The sequence below is a fragment of the Onychostoma macrolepis genome, chromosome 22 (genome assembly GCF_012432095.1).
Source record: "Onychostoma macrolepis isolate SWU-2019 chromosome 22, ASM1243209v1, whole genome shotgun sequence".
NCBI classification, from domain to species: Eukaryota; Metazoa; Chordata; class Actinopteri; order Cypriniformes; family Cyprinidae; genus Onychostoma; species Onychostoma macrolepis.
In genome coordinates this window covers 30869118-30892296 of record NC_081176.1, presented here as the reverse complement: position 1 = coordinate 30892296, position 23179 = coordinate 30869118, and the positions used below count along the sequence as shown (strand labels likewise).

Here is a 23179-nt window from a genome sequence, read left to right as displayed (position 1 = left end):
TCAGCGTCAAGGCTGGAGGATCCCTTTTCTCCGCCTCCAGGCTCTGAGTCCCGGACTTCGCCTCAGGCTCCACCATGGCTCTTAGCTTCCTCCTCTCTGCCGTGGCCCGTCAGTCCACCAGCTCCGCCGAGCTCCCTCGTCCCTCATCCCTCTGGCTCTGCCTTGGTCAGTCGTCGACCATCCACCACCTCAGGACTCCACTCCTCCGGCTACGCCTCGTCCCTCTGTCCACCCAGCTCATCGTCTCTCCGTCTATGCCTCTGGCTCCACCTCCACCTGCTCCGCCGCCATTGGTCAGCCCCATGGAGTCATCAGCCCTTCCTCCACCATGGCTCCTCCGTCCGTCAACTCCACTGTGGGTCACCATCATGGCTCCTCCTGCTCCAAGTCCCTCCAGTCTCCGTCCTGGCTCCTCCCTCCATTGTCTCCACCCTGGACTCTGTTTGTCGTCCTCCTCCCAGGTGTCCGTCCTCTGCCTGAACCTCCACCTGTATTGTCTGCTTGCCTTCCTGCCAGCCCTTTGCCGTCCCCTGTCACCATCCCATATCCACTCCTTTGTCCTCCTCCTAAGTCCCCCTCCGTCCCTCCATTTGTCTCTGAGGCGCGAGGTCACGCGCCAACAATGAGCCTGGACTCACCTCATTTTTAGATCAGCACGCCCATAGGCGCACAAATGGATGCAAATGCATTTGCTATTTAAACAACGCGGCGCAGGATGGGAAAATGAGAACTGCGTTGGGCTGAAACTTGCAAAAACACTTGGCGCCTTGCGCCACATTGCGCTGGGTGTATGATAGGGCCCTATGTTACTAATGTGTGGTCATACCCATTTTGCATAAAGTTTCCCAAGATTTGCATGTATCATTCATGCATTTTCTTCATTGAGTCTGAGAACAACCCCAAGCCTAACTCAACACTAACCTGTCAAATGCATTTTGTGAGTTTTTTTTTTTTTTTTCTCTTTCTGAATAAGGTTTACCATCTAGAATAGGGGTTTCCAACTCTGGCCCTCAAGGTCTTGCAGAGTTTACCTCCAAGTTTCATCAAACTCGCCTGCCATTAACTTTCTAGTAATCCTGAAGACCTTGATTAGCTTGTTCAGGTGTGTTGGATTAGGAGCTAAACTCTGCTGGAAATTGGACCTCAAGGGCCAGAGTTAAGAACGCCTGATCTAGACATCACGCCAACTTCAGCCAAAGAGTTGACATCTGGGCCATGTTTCACTCCCAGAATGCAAAACACTTCTGAACACTGGAGATCAAGGGATCTGTTTGTGTGAAATGTCCAGAGTATTACCATCCATCAAATCTTCTCTATACTGTTGGGGAAGTTTGCAGAGCCAACAAAACATGTTGTGATGTGCCTTGAGATTGGGAAAATCCACAATAGTGGACATCATCAGCAAATTTATCTTGCACTTTATTCCTTTTGCTCTTTTTTTAGTTGAAGGATATAGTCGAGACAAGCTTTTGGAAAGTTGTGGGCCAAAAGATTGATTGGGCTGGTCTGCTCAGTGTAAAGTCCACCCTTTTTATCCTAGTCGTTCTCTAAACACACGTTACCCTTTTTGGCAGATGACAAGTAGATGAATCCAGGCCTTCCAAGTGTTTATGCATGCCGTAGACGTTGGAAGGTGCTCTTCAAATCAAAGTTTGGCAAAAGCAGTCTCACGTGTCAAACTTTCAAATCGCTGTTTGCCAAGTGAGAAGACACTCGATGGATTTCTTTTTTTTTTCTTTTCTATTGCAGGAGTCCACTGATGTCAAGTAGTTTGTTTTCCTCAACGTAGCATTCGCTCACAATGGGGGTTGCATACTTGTAAAGCCAAAGTGAGTTTCTGGCTCTTAAAGGCAGCGTAATGACAAAGTGCATGATTTAATGGGATTCATTAGAGGCCGGTCTGACAGCGGTCGTCGCCAAAAAGCTTCCCACGCACACAAGCAGAGCTCTGTGCAAATATGTTGCACAGAAAACAAATTAACTGCAAGCGGTCACATCTGGCCTGTAAAATGAATCAAAGAACGGATAAACAATGTGCCATTGAGAAGGAAGAGTTCTGGAGGACACTGAAAGTGAAATGCAACAAATATTGGAAGTCTAGGTTGACTCGTGTGGGAAGTGGTTTAGTTAACGTGTGACTTGACTGAGTCCAGTGTTAATATAGTAGTTGTAATATATTAAAAAGTTTTATTAATGGAGTTTTGCATTTCTGGATACTGATTGGTCAATATGGTGTTTTAGTCAGGCTAAAATACATAATACACTATAAACTATAATGCAAACACCTGCTGAGGAGCGTTCATCCAAAATGAGTGTGAGTAAATGATGACCGATTTTCTTTTTCTTTTTTTTTAATATATATTCCGAACCCATATGCATTTCAGAACACAAAATAAGATTTTGTTTTAAAACCCATTGACTTTAATTGTATGGGCAAAAAGAGTGGAAGCATTCTTCAAAATACAGTATTTGCAGAAGTAAGAAAGTTATACAGATGTGGAAGGACATAATGGTGAGTAAATGATAACAGAATTTTTCGTTTTTGTGTGATGTTTTTAATGTTTTAAAAGATTTGATGAAAATCATATTAATTTTGCAATATTCATTTTCTTTTATAATAGTATTAACTGATTTCAATGAACCACTTGCACACAGTCCTTAAACACACAAAATATTTAATGAAATCCTATGTTTATTTTATTTTTTTAAACAAATGTGGTTTAGTTTTGCAATGAGCTGTTCATGATATCAGATATGACACATTAGGGACAATATGATGCTCTCTGCACATGCCTTACTTTCATTATTAATTCCTTTCCTTTATATTTCTTACCAGTATTTCCTTTTGTTATCTACCTATTGATAATTAATTGTTGATTTCATCTTTCAGTAGATTCCCTGGTGCCATCACAGTATGAGCCAATGTGTCTTATTTTTTGCGTGTATTTCACTCTCTACAGATTAATTGTTGGGGAACCGTGCTGTAGAACTGTAAGGGATACATTTGATGACTATTTATTACACCCTGGCCTGAAAATCAAACAGTACTCCCTTCCCATAAGCCTTTGCCTATACCCCATCACGCGTCTTATCCATCTCATCTCTTCAACACCATATGTGCTTTGTTTGACTCTCCAGACGGCATGAAAAAAAGCCTTGTCCACCATCTCCAGACCACTCCAGCCTGCCTTTGATGGGATTAGATCCCATGGTGACGTCATCTGAAAGCTCTGTATAATAAAAATAAAACCCCTTTTTAAAGTCAGCCCTGACAGACGTGAGTTTGATCCTCTTCCTGCGGAGCGCTAATGCAGGTAAGACAAGGTGAAATTCAAGAATTTAAAACGTAAGTATAAACAAACAATTGGTTAAGGGCACGAGATGGGAAGCGCAAAAGGATTGGAAGATAAGTGCTGTGTTTTGATTACCCCTGGGCAAGTTTAAAAAGTGTGTATGAATGGCACTTTCCATGAATCCTGCACAAAATAGTTATTTGTTCAGAAAAGGGGCGCTTTAAAAAACTCGGTTACCATAAATATCCAAATACATTTTAAAACCCGAGTCGTTTTTTATTATTATTATTATTTACTTTTTTATTTTCTTATACTTTTTTCTTAGGTTTATTTATTTTTTGCAACACTTTACTCAAAGCCTTTATATATAATGCATTATAAAAGTAGTTTTAATGCATTCATTTAGCCTTGTAACTCACCTTCTCATGAATAAATGTTTATTCATTTTATTAAAAATTTAAAAATTTTTATTTCTTAACTTACTTGACTGATAATCCTTTCTGACAATAACTTGCATAACAGGGTTGCGTTGTTAAGATTGGCAAATGTGCTACACATTTAGTAACAAGGTTTAGTAACAAGTTTAGTAAAAAGGTTGAACTGATAAACTGGGAAAATGTGCTAAACAACAGGGTTGCAAACAAAATTTGGAACATAGCTAAGTTTCTGGTAAATAAATTGAATTAAAATAAATATCATTATATAAAATGTATGACATTATTGAATGAGTTTTATTATTTATTTAATTTAATTTTGCAAATAGTGAAGAAAGTCAAAACGTCGGGGTTGGGAATGACTAAATACATAATTTTAAGGAGAGTTACAGTATGGACATTCAATGTGTTTAAAATTAGCTTATTTTTATCCTAGTTTTTTATTTAATTTTTTTATATAGTACCTAACAAAAAGCATGTGTTTCATGTAAATAAAGTTTTAAATGGGATACCGAAGTCCTACCAAGTTAAATGAGATTCATCTAAAGTGTTAAGGGGGAGAAAGAGAGAATGTATGTGTAGAAGACACAGGCTAATAACTTGCAGACGATGTGGATTGGCCCTCTCTTTGCCTTGCCTCATGCTAACTGTCATTCCCATGGGGCCTAGGGTCACCTGTCCATCAGCAGCAGAAATATGACCATTTATGTCATCAATTTTCTCATTTGTACTGAAGGCAGCCGCTCGTTAGCTGTGTGGCGGTGCTGAGCGATGACGCAGTGGTCACTGAGGCCAGGCCACCGAGTTTACCATGCATTAGCTCAGTGTTCGCCTTTAATCTTTAATGAAAGGAGCCCGTCAGTTAAGATGAAGACATCAGTTAACAGAAATTAAAACCTTACAGTGAGCTGCACTTACTGACTGCTCCACTGAGTCTTACTAAGATGAATTCCTTGTGCAACTGTGAAGAAAACGGCAAATAAAAAATGGTTATTTTGTGGCACATTGCATTTTCAGATGTGCATTTCAGATTTTCTCCACTGAGACTATTATTTCAATACGATAATGTGCAATGTAATAGGGTGAAACTCATGAAACTTGTGAAGAATTTAGATTTTGCAAACTTAAGGCATTATTGTGCATATTTTTTCCACATAACTTATAAGATTCATAGAGTTAACAATCTTAAACATTACTTGGCAAAAGTTAGCCAAAGCGACTTCCAGTACACCAACTGCTGCAATCATATTTAACATTATTCATTGTCGTTAAGGTATTCGAAACCGGAAATGAGATACAGATGGACACTCAAAGCAATTTTCCTCTCTTAATGTCTGTCTTTTTCTACCTCACACACACAGATCTGAGTGCATTACCCTGATTGCAATACTTAATGGAGTCACAGTCTTTCCCATGGGTGACCACCATCTCAACAAATCCACATGAGGGCAGAGGTCAGGGTGAATGTCACTTCCATGACTGTCTTAAAAGCCCGGCTGCATCCTAAGAGAGAGCTAATGGAGATCTGGAGTTTGTATAGGAGTCCGAGCCAATAAATATGTCACAATGTCATGTCATCTGTCGCTCATTTGTATTTATTGCAGTGTAATTGCGCCAGAGGTTTGACATACAGTGATGAAGGCCAGCAAAAGCACTTTTAGATATTGGCATCACTAGTATTCCCTAGGCCTTTGCTCGTACAACTTTTCTTAATTTCCTTCTGCTACAAACAGCTACAAAATCCAAAAAAACCAACTACATTAGGAATCACATCTGTCAAGAGTTTGAGAGTTGATTGATTGTGGGGGAAAAAAAAAAAAATCAGAAAGACAACCAGTTCAGCTGTAGCTTGAATTTTGACAGCAAGTAGAAAAAAAAAACTTGGCTAATCAAAAACATTGTGACTAGTTTGTTGAATGATCATATATACTGTATACAATCAGCTCATCAATCAGCGGTTGGCTCATATACAATACGAAGATTCTCATGACTAACCTAGTAAATAATATTTTAAATGTAATAAAAATCCTTTAAAGAACCTTTAAGATGCGATCTATCCAACTACTGAGTGTAGTAAAGTAAAGTGATCATCATTCACAACTCATTCTCCAAGACCTTTGACAATATTATCTGCTAAACTTATTTCACCTTTAACCTTTTTAACCCTTACCCAGCTGCTAATCTTAAGACCTTCTTGGATTCCAGCTTCTAACCTCCAAGGTTTGGGAGTCCATCGAACTGCTATCTCAGTGTAAAAAAAAGCACACAATGTCAAAATGATGTATCTAGTCTCCCTTGGTATTGCTGGAACCTGGATAGTCCCTGAAGGCATCACTATTATTGTAATTTTCACACTCCCTTTGCCTCAGGTCAAAACAGAAGTACATTTCCATGCATTTCATCATCTTTGAAATCTGCATTGGTCCCATGCCCTATCTTACCCTCCAAGTCTTTTGAATTTCATGCAGTGACTATCAGAGATCCCATCTTCAGAATTTCAGGTGAAGGGTAGTTCCTTCTCCAAATCCTCTTGTTGCAGAGCTTGATTCCCAGTTCATGTAGATCAGAGGGTGTTCAATCCTACTCCTGGATGGCCAATATCCTGCAGAGTTTAGCTCCAACCTGCCTGAACACATTGGCCTGGAAGTAATTAGTAATCCTGAAGACATTGATTAGTTGGTTCAGGTGTTTATTTTTCTGCAGGGTAGTGGCCCTCCAGGAGCTGGATTGGACACTACTGCTGTAGTTCAGCTGGCGGAGCATCATACTAACAATGCCAAGGTCATGAATTTGTGTCTCAGGGAACATTTGTAGCGATAAAGTGTGTACCTTGAAATAAGTTGTTTTGGATAAAATGTCTTCCAGTGTATATGTCAATGCATTGAAGCAAGAAAGCAACTGGGTCTTGCCTTGGTCTACAATATTTGTCACTCACCTTCAAGAGACACCCACTTCTTCATCTCTCTTCCTCTGGCCAATTCCTTGTCCTCCCACTCATTCTTGGTCACCTGGTCAAATTTCAGCCCATGTCACCCTCCTCCACCTCTTCAACAATTATCTTGCGATATTTCACTGACTAATTTTCTGAAATGTCTGCAGATACTGCTGCCTCTACCTTGAATTCCACCCTCACATTAGCACTTGATGCCCTTTGACCTTTAGTTTCATTCCTTTTTGTGAATATGTACTTTTCAGTTCAAACCCTGCTTCAGCAAAACTGTTTGTCAAATGTTCCTGAAGATCTTAATTATTTGGTTCAGATGTATTTGATTAGGGTTGAACCTAAACTTTGCAGGTAGGTAGATCTCCAGGAGCATGATTGAGCACCCCTGTTCTAAGATAATCCACAACAGCAAAAATGAAAGGATACCAGTGCCTAAAAAGACCTAACATCATACTACTCCAGGGTTCCTCAAATCTGGTCCTGGAGGCTGGGTACCCTGAAGAGGTTAGCTCAAACCCGGATCAAACTCACCTATCTGTGATTTTCTAGTAATCCTGAAGACCTTGATTAGCTGGCTCAGGTGTGTTTGATCAGGGCTGGAGCTAAACTCTACAGAGGTTTGCCCCTCCATGGCAAGATTTGACATAGCCTGAACTACACCCTTTGATGTAAGGTTTCTTTAGACATCAAATCAGAAATTATACTTCAATTCCAGAATCAGTTTTGACTCAAGAATCAAGTGTAATAAGACTGCCTCCACTAGGATGAATTGTCAGAAGATCATGCAAGGCAGAAGATCAAACGATATCTCTTGAAGGAGAAGGAAAGAATTGAGAGCTAGAGGGCAGGTACAGTGTTTCATGGGAAGCTGTTTTCATTCCTTGTATGTCTGTTCCCATCTCTTTCACCATCCGTACTTATCACTTCCATATTAGTCACACTTTAGGAGTGAAGTGGCCATCATTCACAACTCTTTCTTCAACACTTTTGACAATATCTGTCGACATGCCACCCACAGTGCTGCTAACCTTATTTGAGACCTTCTCAGATAAGAATATATTACAACTTATCATAAGGCACAAACCCCCTGCCCTCCTGAACCTAACCCCTCCTTTCTGCTATAAGAGATATCCTGTAATACCTCCTTGTCTAGTCCATCACACTCCCATCTCACAAAAATCCAATTAATCACGCATAGTCTTCAGTCAGGTCAAGAAATCCACATCCCACCTCCCTTGGTCTCTCTCCACTGGCTATACAAGTGTTCCTCAAATATGACCCTGAAGGGCTACTTGCCCTGAAGAGTTTTGCTCAAATCCTGATCAAACTCACCTGCTTGCAATTGTATAGTAACTCTTTGATTAGCTTACTCATGTTTCTTTGATTAGAGTTGAAACTAAACTCTGCAAAGCGGTGGCTCTCCAGGGCTGGATTTGAGGAACCCTCAGCCAAACTGTGGCCACCTGCATCAAATTCAAGGCTGTGGTGCTAACATGCAAGACTGCATCTGGGTTTGCACCCTCTTAGCTAACCTATCCTATCTTCTTCAATTCTGTGTTCCCTCCCGTCCCAGGTAGTCACTTTTCAAAACCTTCAAACTCACTGACTTCTCTGTGGTGGAACTCAAAACTTCACATGAACACTGCAGGTGATGATCACAGCTCAAACAGAAGAGCATGATGCAAACAATGCCAAGGTCATAATAATAATAACTTGTTACATTTATATAGCGCTTTTCTGGGTACTCAAAGTGCTTAACATAGAAGGGGGGGAATCTCCTCAACCACCACTAATGTGCAGCATCCACCTGGATGATGCGTCGGCAGCCATATTGCGCCAGAACGCCCACCACACACCAGCTTATTGGTAGAGAGGAGACAGAGTGATGAAGCCAATTGGTGTATGGGGATGATTATGAGGCCATGATGGTCAGAGGCCAATGGGCAAATTTGGCCAGGATGTCTGGGTAACACCCCTAGTCTTTTTCGAAGGACATCCTGGGATTTTTAATGACCACAGATAGTCAGGACCTTGGTTTAATGTTTCATCCGAAGGATGGTACTTTTTACAATATAGTGTCCCCGTCACTATACTGGGGTGTTAGGACCCACATAGACCACAGGGTGAGTCATTGGTTTGATTTCTAAGAGACTTGTCTACCTTGAATTTAATTCTGTAGTTTGGATAAAAGTTTTCAACTATTCATCTGGCTGTTCTCTTTGTTCTCACTAGCTGTGCGCAAAACTTTTGTGATATTTTGGAAATGTAAATTTAAAAAACTGTTGGGAAATGACAGTGTTTCCATTAACCGATGTTATGCAACCAAAACATAATTTTTTTCCTCTCACGACAAGTCATGGTGACAGATGTTTTTTTAATTGAAGGAGACGTAGGCGCATATCTTTACCAAAGCAGTGTGGAGAGCCACTTTTGGGATGCTTCTGAAACATGCTGCAGCGCGGCTTGTATAAACACAAGCATTGTCTTATACTTGAGAGCGGCCACATATGAGGTGTTTCTTGAATGTTAGTAGTACATTAAAGCAGTACATTAAAGAATGATCATGTGACTTTTAGGGTGTGTTCACACTTTTCATGTTTGGTTCGATTAAAACGAACTCTGGAGCGATTGCTCTGTTAGTGTGGTTCATTTGAGTAAGTGTGAATGATGCCATCTGGACCCTGGTGCGCACCAAACAAGCTGACTGCTTCCAAACGAACTCTGGTGTGGTTCGAATGAAATATGAACGCAACATGGACCAAATACTTCTAAACTAACCAAAAACAGGAAGTAATGACAAGATGTGACGCAGTGCGACATGGTTTCACAAAGGGAACAAAATGAGCAGAGGGCAATGTGGAGCAACGAGGAGGTAAAGTGGCTTTTATGAGCTCTTTGTGAATTTGCAGGTGGTGAAAACAAAATCATGTACACGCAAAAATGAGCGCGCTTAGTCCAGCAGACGGCATTAGGTATATTCGACTTAAAGCGGCGCTGAGCAGACCGATCAGTATACTTTGATACTATATACATTTATACTTTGATACAAAATATACATCATTCAACCCGACCAATCAGGTTGTGAACATATCGCTATGCCTTTAGGTTAGGTATCATTAGGTTTGCTGTCAAAAGTGCCTAAGCGGACCAGGACCAAATGTATAATTTCCATTTTTGGTCCGGACCAAATGAACCAAACGAACCGAACTACAAGTGTGAACACACCCTTAAATGTGCCTGGTGACCAGTAAATGTGAAAAATGTTTCCATTGCAGTTTTGTGAAATATTGCTTTTTTCGAATTGCCTGAAAATCCACCTCAGGTAAGCGAAAAAAAAAAAAAAACAATTGGGACATATGAGAGTTTTTGGCAAAATTGAAGTGTTTCCATTGGGATTATTTTCTATTTGCTATTTCAATTTGAAAGGGTCATGGAAACTCAGCAACTGGATCCATCTGCATCTACCTTACATTCCATTTAGTGCATCTGCAATGCTGCTAAGATTTCTTCAGTGGCTCCTTCACATTTGCCTGCTTATACAGCTGCAATCAGTCTATCTCCCATTACATGCAATCATCCATCAAGCTATACACCATAGTCAGGTGGCTAAATCAAACACTTCTGGTCACCTAATACTTGCACTCATCTCCAGATGAAGGGTCTCCACTTGAGATGCACCTTTTCCAGACCTCACAAGGACTTGAGTAAGTAAATGAATATCAATCTACACCTGCAACAGAAATGCCGTACATTTAATGTCTTATTTAGGAAATCATCTAGATATGTGCGTATACAGTAGCATCCTAGCATTTTCCATCAATTGTTATTTTGGTAAAGGAGCACGTTTACATTTTTTCTAAAATTTTGGTTTCTGTTTTTGGTGAATTAAACTGAAATTTAGCAAATAGACTGAAAATTATAAAATTCACTAAACATATGATTTAAATTAGCTTAATAGTCCAACTCTATGTAGGGTCTGGAGAATGGCTAAATGTTTACCAGCACAGCTTCTATAATTTGTATATAGCAGTGTTTGGTTTTTACCAGTAACCCACCCCAACAACCCAAAATGTTTATTATAACCTGTTTAATTTCCTGCTTGCTCAATTTAACACGTCTGCGGTGTATTCAAGGTATTTAGCATCAAAGCAGATCTCTACTGCAGTGTGTGTGTGTGTCAGTGTCTCAGCGTCACACTGTCTCCAGGCCGGATTTGCACTGGTCCCATTGGTCTTGTCCACAAAGGAACAGAGTGACAGCTGGCAGGACGTTTGCCAGCTCAGCTGCAAACCGCGGGACAGAAGTGTTACAATAACTCTCCTCTTACATTGCCTGGTTACACGCGGTACCCCAAAGTGACCACTGATCGCCATAAACAGGCCTCGGCTCGATTGACTGTGTGTCTTCAAAAGAATATTCCAACCACGGTATTTCAGTGGATTGTGTTATATAATACAAACAAAAAAGGAAACAGTAGATGGTGGTTTTGAAGACCACAAAACTAAATTCCGCCGTTACAAAAAGTGCTGTAGCTGTTCTGCAGTATAGTGGCAGAATCAGATGGTGTGACCATGGTATTTTGATACACACTATACCAATGTCATGGTATTGGGACATAGTAAGGTACTGTGGCTCATGGAATATTTCTAAGAAGTGCCGTGCCAGCGTCGCAGTTGCTCACACCGGGCGGCCTTGCCCTCATGGGCATTCATCCAGAATGCCACTGTTGTGTATGTTGGCAGCAGTTCTCATCACTGATTAGAGAACAAAAGCAGCGACAACAAACCTTGAAACATCTTGATGACAATATGCACTCAGTCTGATTCCACATGTGACGTGTGTCCAAATCAAAAGATCTATCGGCACATACGCCGCTGCTCTCTGAATATTCACTTTCTCAGCTCTGTCAACGCTATACTGTATGTAGATCAGCTACTGCAACCAGTATCCTCTGACCTCTATCTATGATAGATAGATAGATAGATAGATAGATACTGGTCACATGTTTAAATGTTTTCCTGAGAGAGACCGCAAAGTAATAGGTCACCGATTCCACCAATCACAGACAGATTGAAGTGATGCTGTGGTCAGTCAGAGAAGCAGGTCAGTGTGTGTGTGTGTGTGTGTGTTGCCTGGCCTGCTGAAGCACCAGTGTGAACTCCTCCCCCCCGCAGCGCAGCTCTGGCGCTCCTCCAGCGCTCACTCACCGGAGCTCCGACACAGGAGCTATTCCAAGTATTTCTGTGAGTGACAGGGTTTAATAACATGTAAAAATAATTCTCTATTATTAAGGGCCTGCTAACGAATTTTTGGGTCCCTGACAAGAGCAGTGACCCGGGCCAAGGTAGCGGCTCCTTTGGCTTATCTCTGTCAGGAAAGAGTAATGAGCTGGTGAATATTCACGAACGGACAGCTCTGTGTTTCTGCCGCCGCTGGGTTAGATGGCTATGCAGAATAGGCATATAGGTGTACATCTATACTGTAAATACATTTGAGGACAGGTAAACACTAGTACAGTAGAAGTAAAATAATTACCAGTCTCCAAAGTTAACTTGAGAAAATTGGCTGCCCATAAAGCTTTCAGCCAGTAAAATACATTTACATTGCATTTTACAGCCTAATCTTGCCTTGTCATTAAAAATGCTAATAATAATCAAACAAATACATAAATACATACGTACATACATACAATCAAAATCAGATAGAGATTATGACTGATGTCATGACTATCACTATTATGTAACTTCCTGATTATTCTTTTTATGTTACTGCATGTTGGTTGCACTAAAAATTTTAAATATTTTCAAATGATATTGTTTTAAAAATTCATAAATAAATAAATAAACAAACAAACATATATAAGTAAATACTATTTAATGAGTTAGTTATGAATATTATTATATTATTATTATTTTTGTCATGATTAAAAATATAATTGTACATGTAACTTAAATTCAAATGTAATTTCAAAAATATACAGTATATCAGTTTAAAAAAAGAAAAATACATTATTTTTTCTAAGAAATAATAATAAAAAGCTTGAAATAATAATAACAATAATAATAATAATAATAATATTTCAAGCTTTTTTCCATTATCTTCATTATTCTTCATATCAGGAGAGTTGTATCACCCTGACACTTTGGACTTCGAAGAGGTGATTTTAAGTCACTGTATTAACTGGATTTTAGTTATGAACTTCATTTTCAATGTATTTTTTGAACAAATTGATTTGGCAAAAAAAATGCTAATTTAATTGTTTTTATGATATGCCATTAAATCAAGTACATTACAATAACTGCATATATCTGCAGAGAAAAGCCACCGAATGAATATAATTCGAATACAAAAATGAGTTGCAACACCGACATTTTTTTTTTGGTTAGTGCGTCTTTGATTTGAATTGAGGGTTTGATTATTGTTTTTCCAGTTGAATTAAAACCATATACATCTCAGTTCCAAGTAGAGTGAAAAAGTAATTTTTACTCACATTTAGCACTTACAGGTTGTTACTTTTGGACCATGTGAACTGCACATCTAAAGAGCCGAGTGACGTTTTGCTACGTTTAACGTTTTGCTATTGCTCAGATTTCACGTGAGGCCATGTGCTCGAAACATCACTCAGTAACCTGCTCGATATGGGAGCTCTTTAGGTGTGTGCTTGCTATGAAACAACTTTGCATGTTACCAAGGTGTTTGAAGTTCAACCGTAAGAGCAAACGCTTGGAATAGTGCTGTTAATTCGCCATGTAATTCAACGTGAAGTTAGCATTAGCTAACAACAGAGGCATTACCGAGATGTCTAAGAATGTGTGGCGAGCAGCGATCCCAGCCGTAGATAAGGTCCCATCTGTTGCGCTACCTCCAGTGGGCCTATAACTGAAACCAGACAGGTCCCGTCACTTGTTCAGTGGGTTTCGAGGCCTGGCTTGGATTAGGACCAGCGTCGAGCCACGCTAGTTATTATTGTAGATTGGAAAGGGCTGAAGACGGTCCCTTTCTTCTTCTCTCTAGTTTCCTGGCAGGATTAACGAGCGGGGCTGTTTTTCTCAGGACACTATCAGTAGATCTCTACAGGCGGCCACAGTCCGTCACAACTCGGCCCTTCCGTCTCGCTCAGGACAAGACGCTGTGACAACTTTTTCTTCTTTAACGTTAATTTAATTAGATGTGCCAGCAGGCAAAACGTTGTTTTAGTTCTTCACGCTTTTCAGGATGATTGGATGTTGTGTTTGGCCGAAGCTAATGGTTGAGCGGGTGCAGAATCATGGGGGGCCGAGGGAGCGAACAACGGACTGAATATTTAGTCGTTTTGAGCGGAAATCTCGCTGAAGTCTCTAGGAGACAACAGGCTGTTCTCTACATTTTATTTATGTGTCGCGGTTCTTATTTAGGGAGCCCGTAAGAGGACATGATGATGGTTAGAAGAAAAATAATATTTTAATGGTTTAGCGTTTTCTCCCCAAAGACACTGTGTTCCCCCAGAAACTTTGCATTCACCTTGCAAAATATTTGCATTCTCTTGCTAAAGTATTGTGTTCTCCCGAGAAACTTTGAGTTCTCTCGCAAAAGTATTATTGCCCCACAAAATGTAGCAGTTTTCAGCAAAACATTTGCATTCTTAAAAAAATGATTGCATCCCCTGAGAAACTTTGCATTTTCTCACAAAACATGTTCTCTTGCAAAATCAATGCGTTCCACTGTGAAACTTTGCATTTTGTTGCAAAACATTTGTGTTTTCTGCAAAAGTTTGTTCACTCGCAAAACCTTAGCATTCCCCAGAGAAATTTGCGTTCTTTCTTGAACCATTTGCATTCTCTTGCAAAAGTATTAAATTATACTGAGAAATGTTGCGTTCTAAAACGAAATATTTGCATTCTCTCTCTAAAGTATTGTGCTTCCTAGAGAAACATTTGCATTCTAGAGAACCCCCCCCCCCCCAAAAAAAAATTGCATTCTCTCAGAAAATATTGGCGTTCTCTCATAAAGTATTTCATTTCATTCCTCCACAATTTAGCATTTTCTCACAGAAAATTGCATTCTCTTGGAAAATTATTTAATTCCCCCTAGAAAGTCTAGCAAAACTATTACATATCCTCAAGAAAGTTTGCACACAAAACATTTGCATTCTCTCGCAACACGTGTTCTCTTGAAAAAATTATTGCATTCTACTAAATGTTGCATTCTATAACATTTTTTTGCATTCACTCACTAAAGTATTGCATTCCCTAGAGAAACTTTGAATTTCAAGCAAAAATGTGCCTTCTCTCTCAAAAGCACTGGATCTCCACCCCCACACACACACACACACACAAAATAAATAAAAATATTTGTGTTCTCTCACTGCAGTAGTGCATTCCTCCACAATTTAGCATTTTACTTATTTTTTTTTTTTTTAAATATTACCCCAAGGAAGTCTCACAAAACTATTACAATTCCTCAAGGAAGTTTGCATTTGCTCGCAAAACATTTGGATTCTCTCGCAAAACGTGCTCTTTTGCAAAGTTATTGCATTCTACTAAGAAATGTTGCATTCTATAACATTTGACATAACATTGAAATTTCTGTAACATAATATTTGCATCTTCCCACTAAAGAGTTGCATTACCCAGAAAAGTTTGCTATTTGCGTTCTCTCAATAAAGTTTTGCATTCCCCAGAGAAACTTTGCGTTCTCTTGCAAAATTATTGCGTTTGACTAAGAAATCTAGTCTTTCCTCGTGAAACATTTGCATTCTCTCGCAAAAACAAAAAAGCATTTTAATGTTGCATTCTCTCGCAAAGTATTGCGTGTCCCCGAGAAACTTTGTTTTTTTCCATCTCCTAATTTTTTTTTTTTTACCACCACCATGTCCCTTTAGGGCCTCCGTACTTATCTGATAGCGACGTACAGTGAAATCTCCAAGGGCTACATTATGCAAGCGTACAGGTGTCCCGCCATTTCTTCAGACCCCCTTCCGCTCGGAGCCATGATTCTAGCACATTATTACAAACTATAAATACGGCAGATTGTGTCCTGCGATAAGTCAAAACCTTGAGTGCGCGATACCAAAATAAACACGCTGCCAACTGGAGGGCCAATCAGAATCCCTCAAAAATACCAAAACAGGAGGCCCGCTGACAAGACACATTAAGCATGACATGCTGAAAGCAACCGGCAGGCTCTTGTGTCCTAGTGACCTTGCTTTAGGAAAAGATCAAACTGCCGCCACACCATCCCAACCCAACCGTGCTTCCAGCCCCACGTCAATCTTAACCAGCCGCACGGACCACTGCTCAATTACAGATGTCTAATTAATTTGGACAAAAGACTAATATTGGCTTGGCATGGTGGCTGGAGCCTTTTGTTTTTAGAGTGAGTAGGTTGGAGCGTAAAAAGATCTGCATTTTGTACAAGCTTTCTTGAGATGCAGAAGCTTGGCTGTGTAACTCTCGCTCGGCCGGATCCAAAATTCGGATCTGTACCCAATTAGCTGGCTCATAATCATAGGCTCACAATTCCTGGCCCACGTTATGGACCGAACGAGAGGAGATGGGGAAGAAAAGACAAGAAAATGTACAGGACCGTGGGACTACTATTGGAAACAGTCTGGTCAAGTTCAAATTGTCTTAATTGAATCTGCTATGAAAATGACTAGGTGTTTTTTTTATTCGATGAAATGGGTGGCTATTCCATTTATTTATATTTTTTTAAGATTTGTTTTTTGGCATTTTGCCTTTATTAAGATAGGATAGTGTAGAGCAGATAGATCGCGAAGTGGGATGGGATCAGGAAGGGTCCTTGAGCTGGGATTCGAACTCGAGACGCCCGCAACGCAATGACATTATATGGCTATTCCATTTTTGAATGTGCATTTATTAGCACGTTAATAATGCTAATTTCAAGTTAAAGTAATACAAATGAATATGTTGGGATTTTCAGGACGACTGGAATATTTGAACAAAATGGCCGCTGATTGAGTTTGCAAGAGAAGATGCGGCCAAAACCAGGCTCCAGAAACAAAAAGTGAAACGGGAGAACGAGGAGACACAGTCACAGAGCGCTGGGAACAGAATGACGTGATTATGCCTGAAGTGTGCATGTTCACTTTCACTCCAGAATCACCCTATTACCACCCAACACGAGCGTAACATGCATTTTAACAGCCCTAAATGTCATTGTATCTCAGCAAGAATTCATATTAAACAGTGTTAATGACCTATTTCCAGTCAGAATGCGGAAGATGTGATGAAATTGTGAAATATTATGAAAAGATATAAAAGATGTATACATTATAAGATTTCAATTTTTTTCTGGCTTACATGAATATACTCCTTAATGTTTCTAAATTCAAACAATTAATTATTATATTACACTAGAAACTCATGTGTGCAATGATAACATTTATGAAATTAAAAAATGCTATTACAGATTATGTTAAGACCTTACATACATAATTTATTTAACATTTTTAAATATTTTAAATAGAATTTAATGTAATTCCTATTATATTTTTTCTATTATCTCTGCATACACGAACTCTATTAATAAAATCAATATGATTATTTTAAAATAAGTAACTAAACACAAAACATTTAATCTTGAATCAATACATTAAATTAAGCTAGCAAAGAACAAACACACACACACACACACGTATATGTGTATATATATATATATATATATATATATATATATATAATGTATGTATATATATACACCTAACACCATGTTTCTTTTTCACTAACCTTAACCTAAACGTTTTACAGATAATTTTATAAAAGTAGAATTATACTTTTTTTGTAAATTTTATATAATGTCTGTAAGACAGACATCTATTCTCCTTGAAGATGTTTTTACAACAGTTATACCAATTAATTAGGTGGGGGGTTTTTTTAAGTCACTAAAAAAAGATGAAATAAAGCACAATTAATTTGAATTAGTATATTAAATTAAGCAAGCAGGACGCCTAAGTAACAGCAGATTTTTGTCTTCATGAGATGTTGTGGACACAAATGGTCCTCATTTAGCGTCCCGTGTGTCTTCAGCACAGACTATAAATGAAGGCTCTGTTCAAAGGAGCTGCACTTGACAGACATGAAGCCCTGTCAAAACACGCCTATACACGTCTATCACACACACACACACACACAAGCCAATCCGCTATTGCTGTTTTCAGTGATCATGTTTGCATGGCATGTAATCAGCAGGAATACTTGTGTTGAATCTCTCCAGAGATGCGGTTCATCTGGGGGTCATCATTCACTCAATCGCATTCATTTCAGTTCCACAGCGTTTCTACATGAACACAGTCAAACTGCACATGCAGGTCACATGCTGCCCTCTAGTGCGGAGTCTGCATGGTGAATGCAAATAGATGGCATTTCACACTTGCAGTGCATTACAATGATTCTTTCTTTCTTTCTTTTTTTCTTTTTTCTTTTTTTGCTAAAAGTACGATTTAGCAACAATGTGGTAAATGAAAAAAAAAAGGTAGATTTATGGATTTATTTAACAACTATAATATATTTTTAAGACTGTGACAGACTGTATTCATGTGTATTGTTTTCTTTCTTTCTTTCTTTCTTTGACTAATTCTAATCCATCTTGTGTGAATCTTCTTCATCATGCCATATTTCACCCCAAAATCAGAAGCAAGAAATATGAAATTATATAATTAAATTCTATTTTGCATCATTTAAAGCCAATTTCAAGACTATTCAGATTTATTTGAATTAATTGCGTTTTGACATTATCTTAATGACAATTAAGAACTTCTATAACTTATAAAAATATATCTTTCCTATTACTGTAATGCCAAAAAAATAATAATAATAATATTATTTACATGTATCCATAATTTTAGTGTTTATGAATAATGGTACTTTAATTTATGCTGATTTAAATTATTTTAGAGACCTGCCAAGAACAAGTCCTCGTCATGTCATGTTTCTCCTCAAAATCAGAAGAAAATATCAAAAAATATATATATATTTTACATTATTTTAATGAGCATTAGGTTCATAATTCACGGTTTTCTTGTGTGTGTGTGTGTGTATATATATATATATATATGTATATATATATGTATATATATATGTATATATAATATATATATATATATATATATATAAATAAATGTGTGTGTGTGTATAATATAATATATATACAATATTTTTCCTCGGTTGGTTAATCATAATACATTAAGACAATTGTAAGGGAATGCACATTTTCTGAAATGTTGCTTAAATATGGAGACGAAGCATTGTCTAATTAAAAATACATTTGCATACATTTCCAGATCATAAATCATAATATTCAAAATGATTTTGACATAGTTCAGGGTTTTTAGAGAGGGGGTTGAATTTGGATTTGTATCACTCAATAAATCACACAAAACGGAGTCAACAGCCAGAATGAATTTCATCACGTTTTAGGAATCAAATGTTATATAAATCAGGTAAATGATATATGAAGATACTTCTCTGTGAAAACTCTTCAGAATATAGATAAATACAGCTGGAAAGTTCGGTGTAATTGACATCCACAGTTGTAAACAGATAAAGTGTAATAAAGGATCTTTTCATTATTTGCACATATATATTTTATTCTTATTCTGCATGTTTTCTTGCAGTAGTTAGCGTTCTGAAGGCCGAAGCTGGTTTGTCTGGAGGAGAGTAAGAGCTCCTGCAAGCGCCTGTGTCTCTTTCATTTCATCCCAGCAGCACAGCTTCAGAAAGAAGAAGGTGAAATCTGTCAGCAGACACACACTGAATTGATTCTCCAGTCAATGTCACGCTTCAACAGTCAAGAGAATCCAGCTCAAATCCTGCTCCAACCGCTCGTGTCTGACACAGCCACTGATAGACAACATGAGCAGAGAGGAGACTGGTGGTAACCATGCTCTACAATTAAATACACTTCATATTTTCTTATAAATAGACTGATTTCTGGAAAGAAATGGTGTTCTCCTGGCTTCTTCTGTTTTCAATTCATGGCCTGATGTGTGCAGCTCACTGGAACTGGCTCAGGACTGAAAACCTGGCGTTTTCTTCAGAGGATACATATTTATGAATTTCATTTTCACACTTTAGGAACGTTTCAGACACAGGAGGACAGACTCTAAATAACCAAGAAGTCTTTATAATAGACTAAAAACAGGATCAGTTGTTGGGTGAAATGCTGATAAAAGATGTTTATTTTATTATTGTTTTTTTGTTTTGTTTTATCAAATAATAGATCATTAAAAAAAAAAAAATTAGTATAAATCAGATGACTGTAAAATGTAAATACATAAATTAAAAATCAATTAAAATTAATAAACTAAAAATAATATTAAATCATTAATAGCAACTATCTATATCTATCTAGTTGGTATCATTTCTCATTTTTAAAATATATTTTTATTGATTGATTGCAGTAATTGTATTCAATGGAGTTTCGATAAGAAATTAGAGGGGAAAAATGAAGTTACTAGTTATAAAGAATAATACATTTACAATTATTAAGAATACATAGCACATTTAGTATAAATTATGTATATATATATTAAATTATAAAATTCACAAATGTAAAAGTGTCTTAAATATAATAATAAAATGCACAAATCTTGGAGGACAAATAACCAAAGCAATCTTTATAATAGACTAAAAGCAGTTATTGGGTGAAATGCTGACTGATTTAAAGGCAATATAAGCTAAACACTTATGATTTTTATCATCCAATAATAATAATAATAACAACAACAACAATAATAATAAAAGCATTTGTATGTAGTATAAATAAAATAACTCAATTAACATTAAATAATAGCAACAATATCTGTATAAATATCATCTCTCTTTTTCTCTATAATTTTACAATTCTATTTGTATTTATTCATTGAGTAACTGTAGTCAATGCAATGAAGTTTCAATAAAAAACAGAGAAAAAACATTGATTGTATTACAGTACAATCAAAAATAATACATAATACATTTAGTATAATTATGTATATATTAAAATATAAATTGCACAAATGTAAAAATGTCTTAAATATGAAAACAAAGTTGTACAATAGACTAAAAGTAGTATTAATTCTTGGGTAAAATGCAGACTATGGTTTAAAGGCAATAAAAGATCAATTATATTTGGGTTTATATGCATGATTTTTATTACCCAGTAATTAAAAATATATATCTCAAATATAATTCTAAACAATATAAAATAAATTAGATAAATCAATAAAAATATAATTAAAAAATATAAAGTCTCATAACAAAAAGCTAATATATAATACTGCATGCAGTAATAATTGCAGTCAATGAAGTTTCAATAAGAAATTCAAGATAAAAAAAAAAGTTACAGTTAAGCTAGGAGTTAAAAAAATAAAACGCTCAAATTTTAGAATGTATTTATTTATTTATTTATTTTCAAATGAATGCATGTTTTTAAATGTGTCACTCTGTATTGGTCTTTATGTGCAGATTCCACAACATCAAGCTCTTGCAACATATTGCTGCATATTTTATCCTGTTAAATGAAACAGAATGACCTCAGTTTTACCTCTGTTCGTGGTTTCTTGCTTTTTATGAAACATTAATCCACACATGAAGAGAATTTTGGGAACACGAGACTCATGTAGGGCTTTCGAAACATATTTACAAGCGATACACACACTCGTTTTCCCCCTACAGCTCCGATTACACACGCTTGTAGAATTTTGAAAATAAATGTGCTGTAATTGACATGTGACATACTGTCATACACAACTGACCTGCAGCAGAAATCTGGACAGATGCATAGGCGGATGCTTAGTAGCGCGCATACAGAATAGAAAGAAATAGAAATATAAGTCTGCATTGCATTCATTTCTAGTTATTTTTTTCATGTGTATTGTATATTGCATATTATGTAAGCCTGACTGTTTTGCAGATGTTTCATATCCAGGAGTCAGAAGAGATCTTTCAGCATTTAAACAGTTTGATAGTGATTTTTTATTAATTTCCCTAGATTTATTTTTTTCTAAAATGCTCCTAAATGTATTCAAAATACTTCAACTGAATTGATTAACTGAAATGGTAAATATGGTGTTAAAACCCATGAATAGATATTATGAAACATAAAAAAATTAATTACAAAAATTGACAACTTGTTTTCAAATTGACAAAATGTTTTATTGTGAGAATTATTAAATATGATAAACTACTATCATATAATCTGTTAATAAGAAAGGCACTGTATATGTTTTGCTAGCTTATTTTTAATACATTAATTCAAGATTAATTGTCTATTTATTTGTATATTTGTTCAAATATTTTATTTTTATTTAGTGACATTATAAAAAAAAAGTCATATTTAGTTTAGAAACATTTTCAAGGAGTGTATGCAGTTTTAAATATATGATACACGTTTGTAAAATATGTGTTTGTTTGTTCAATTTAATGGACATATATAGGAAGTATGTTTATCAATAACTACCCAGCACCAGCTTCATTTACACAAAATTGTTAACTGACATTTAGTTTATTTATTTATTTAATTTTAAATGTGGCTGTTTAATTTGGATGTTTATTTAATGTTTTAAGAAAAAAAAATGGTCCCACTTTATATTAGGTGGCCTTAACTAATATGTACTTACATTTAAATTAATCATTTGGTACAATGCACTTATTGTGTACATACATGTTTTTACATTGTACCTATATTTTTAAAAATACCTATATGTAGTTACATCTATAATTAATTTCTGTAATTACATTTATAATTACACTGTTGACCCATCCCTCACACCTTAACCAACCCTTAAACCTACCCATATCACCAAACCTGTCTCTAACCTTACCCATGTCCCACCTCAATAGCAGCAGAAGTGTTTTGAAATACAATATGAACACAATAAGTACATTGTACTTATTTTTTGATGCAAGTACATAGTAGTTAAGGCCACCTAATATAAAGTGTGACCAAAAAAATAAAAAAGCTTTATTTAAAATAAAATAAAACAATTATCTTCCATTTACTGGTTATCAACATTTTCTGACGATTAAGTGCCTCATTTCACTGACCATTTGTTGCATTTCAGGCGCTATTTTGTATCCTATTTGTGGAAAGTGCCAGACACATGACGCAGAGGAATTCAAAATATCTAGGGCATTTTACTGTCACTTATGTGGCATTTTTGCCTCAAGTCCTGGTTAATTTCTGACCCTAGTCCAGACATACCAAGATTATCAAGTTTGAAGGCTTAAATATTGTCCCAGATATCCAGTTAATCTGCGTGCAGATCATACACTCAGCATTCAAAAACGGATGTGACAGTGACAATTTCTAAATCCAAGCAAAAAAGACAGGATATGGTTGGATTGAGAGATAGAGCAAGACAGAGAGACAGCAGCCTCGCAGCTGGCATAGCTCTACTGACCCAAAGGGAAGTCGCTCACATGTTGATGTAATTAGGGCACCAAGCCAGGGTATGTTTGTTAGCTCTTGCCCTATAGTGTGTGTGAGACACCAGGGCAGCTCCTCATGCTGTGATTTCACCGACTGCG

The 23179-nt window shown here is 37.1% G+C and overlaps 1 long non-coding RNA gene across 1 annotated transcript; it reads left to right on the top strand.

The window, feature by feature from the left end:
• Positions 1–7325: 7325 nt before the first annotated feature.
• LOC131530951 (uncharacterized) lies at positions 7326–19821 on the top strand. Its single transcript, XR_009268554.1, has 5 exons — positions 7326–7339; positions 7435–7519; positions 9947–9993; positions 10098–10375; positions 19285–19821. It is a non-coding gene; the product is annotated as an uncharacterized LOC131530951 (long non-coding RNA).
• The last annotated feature ends 3358 nt before the right edge of the window (positions 19822–23179 follow it).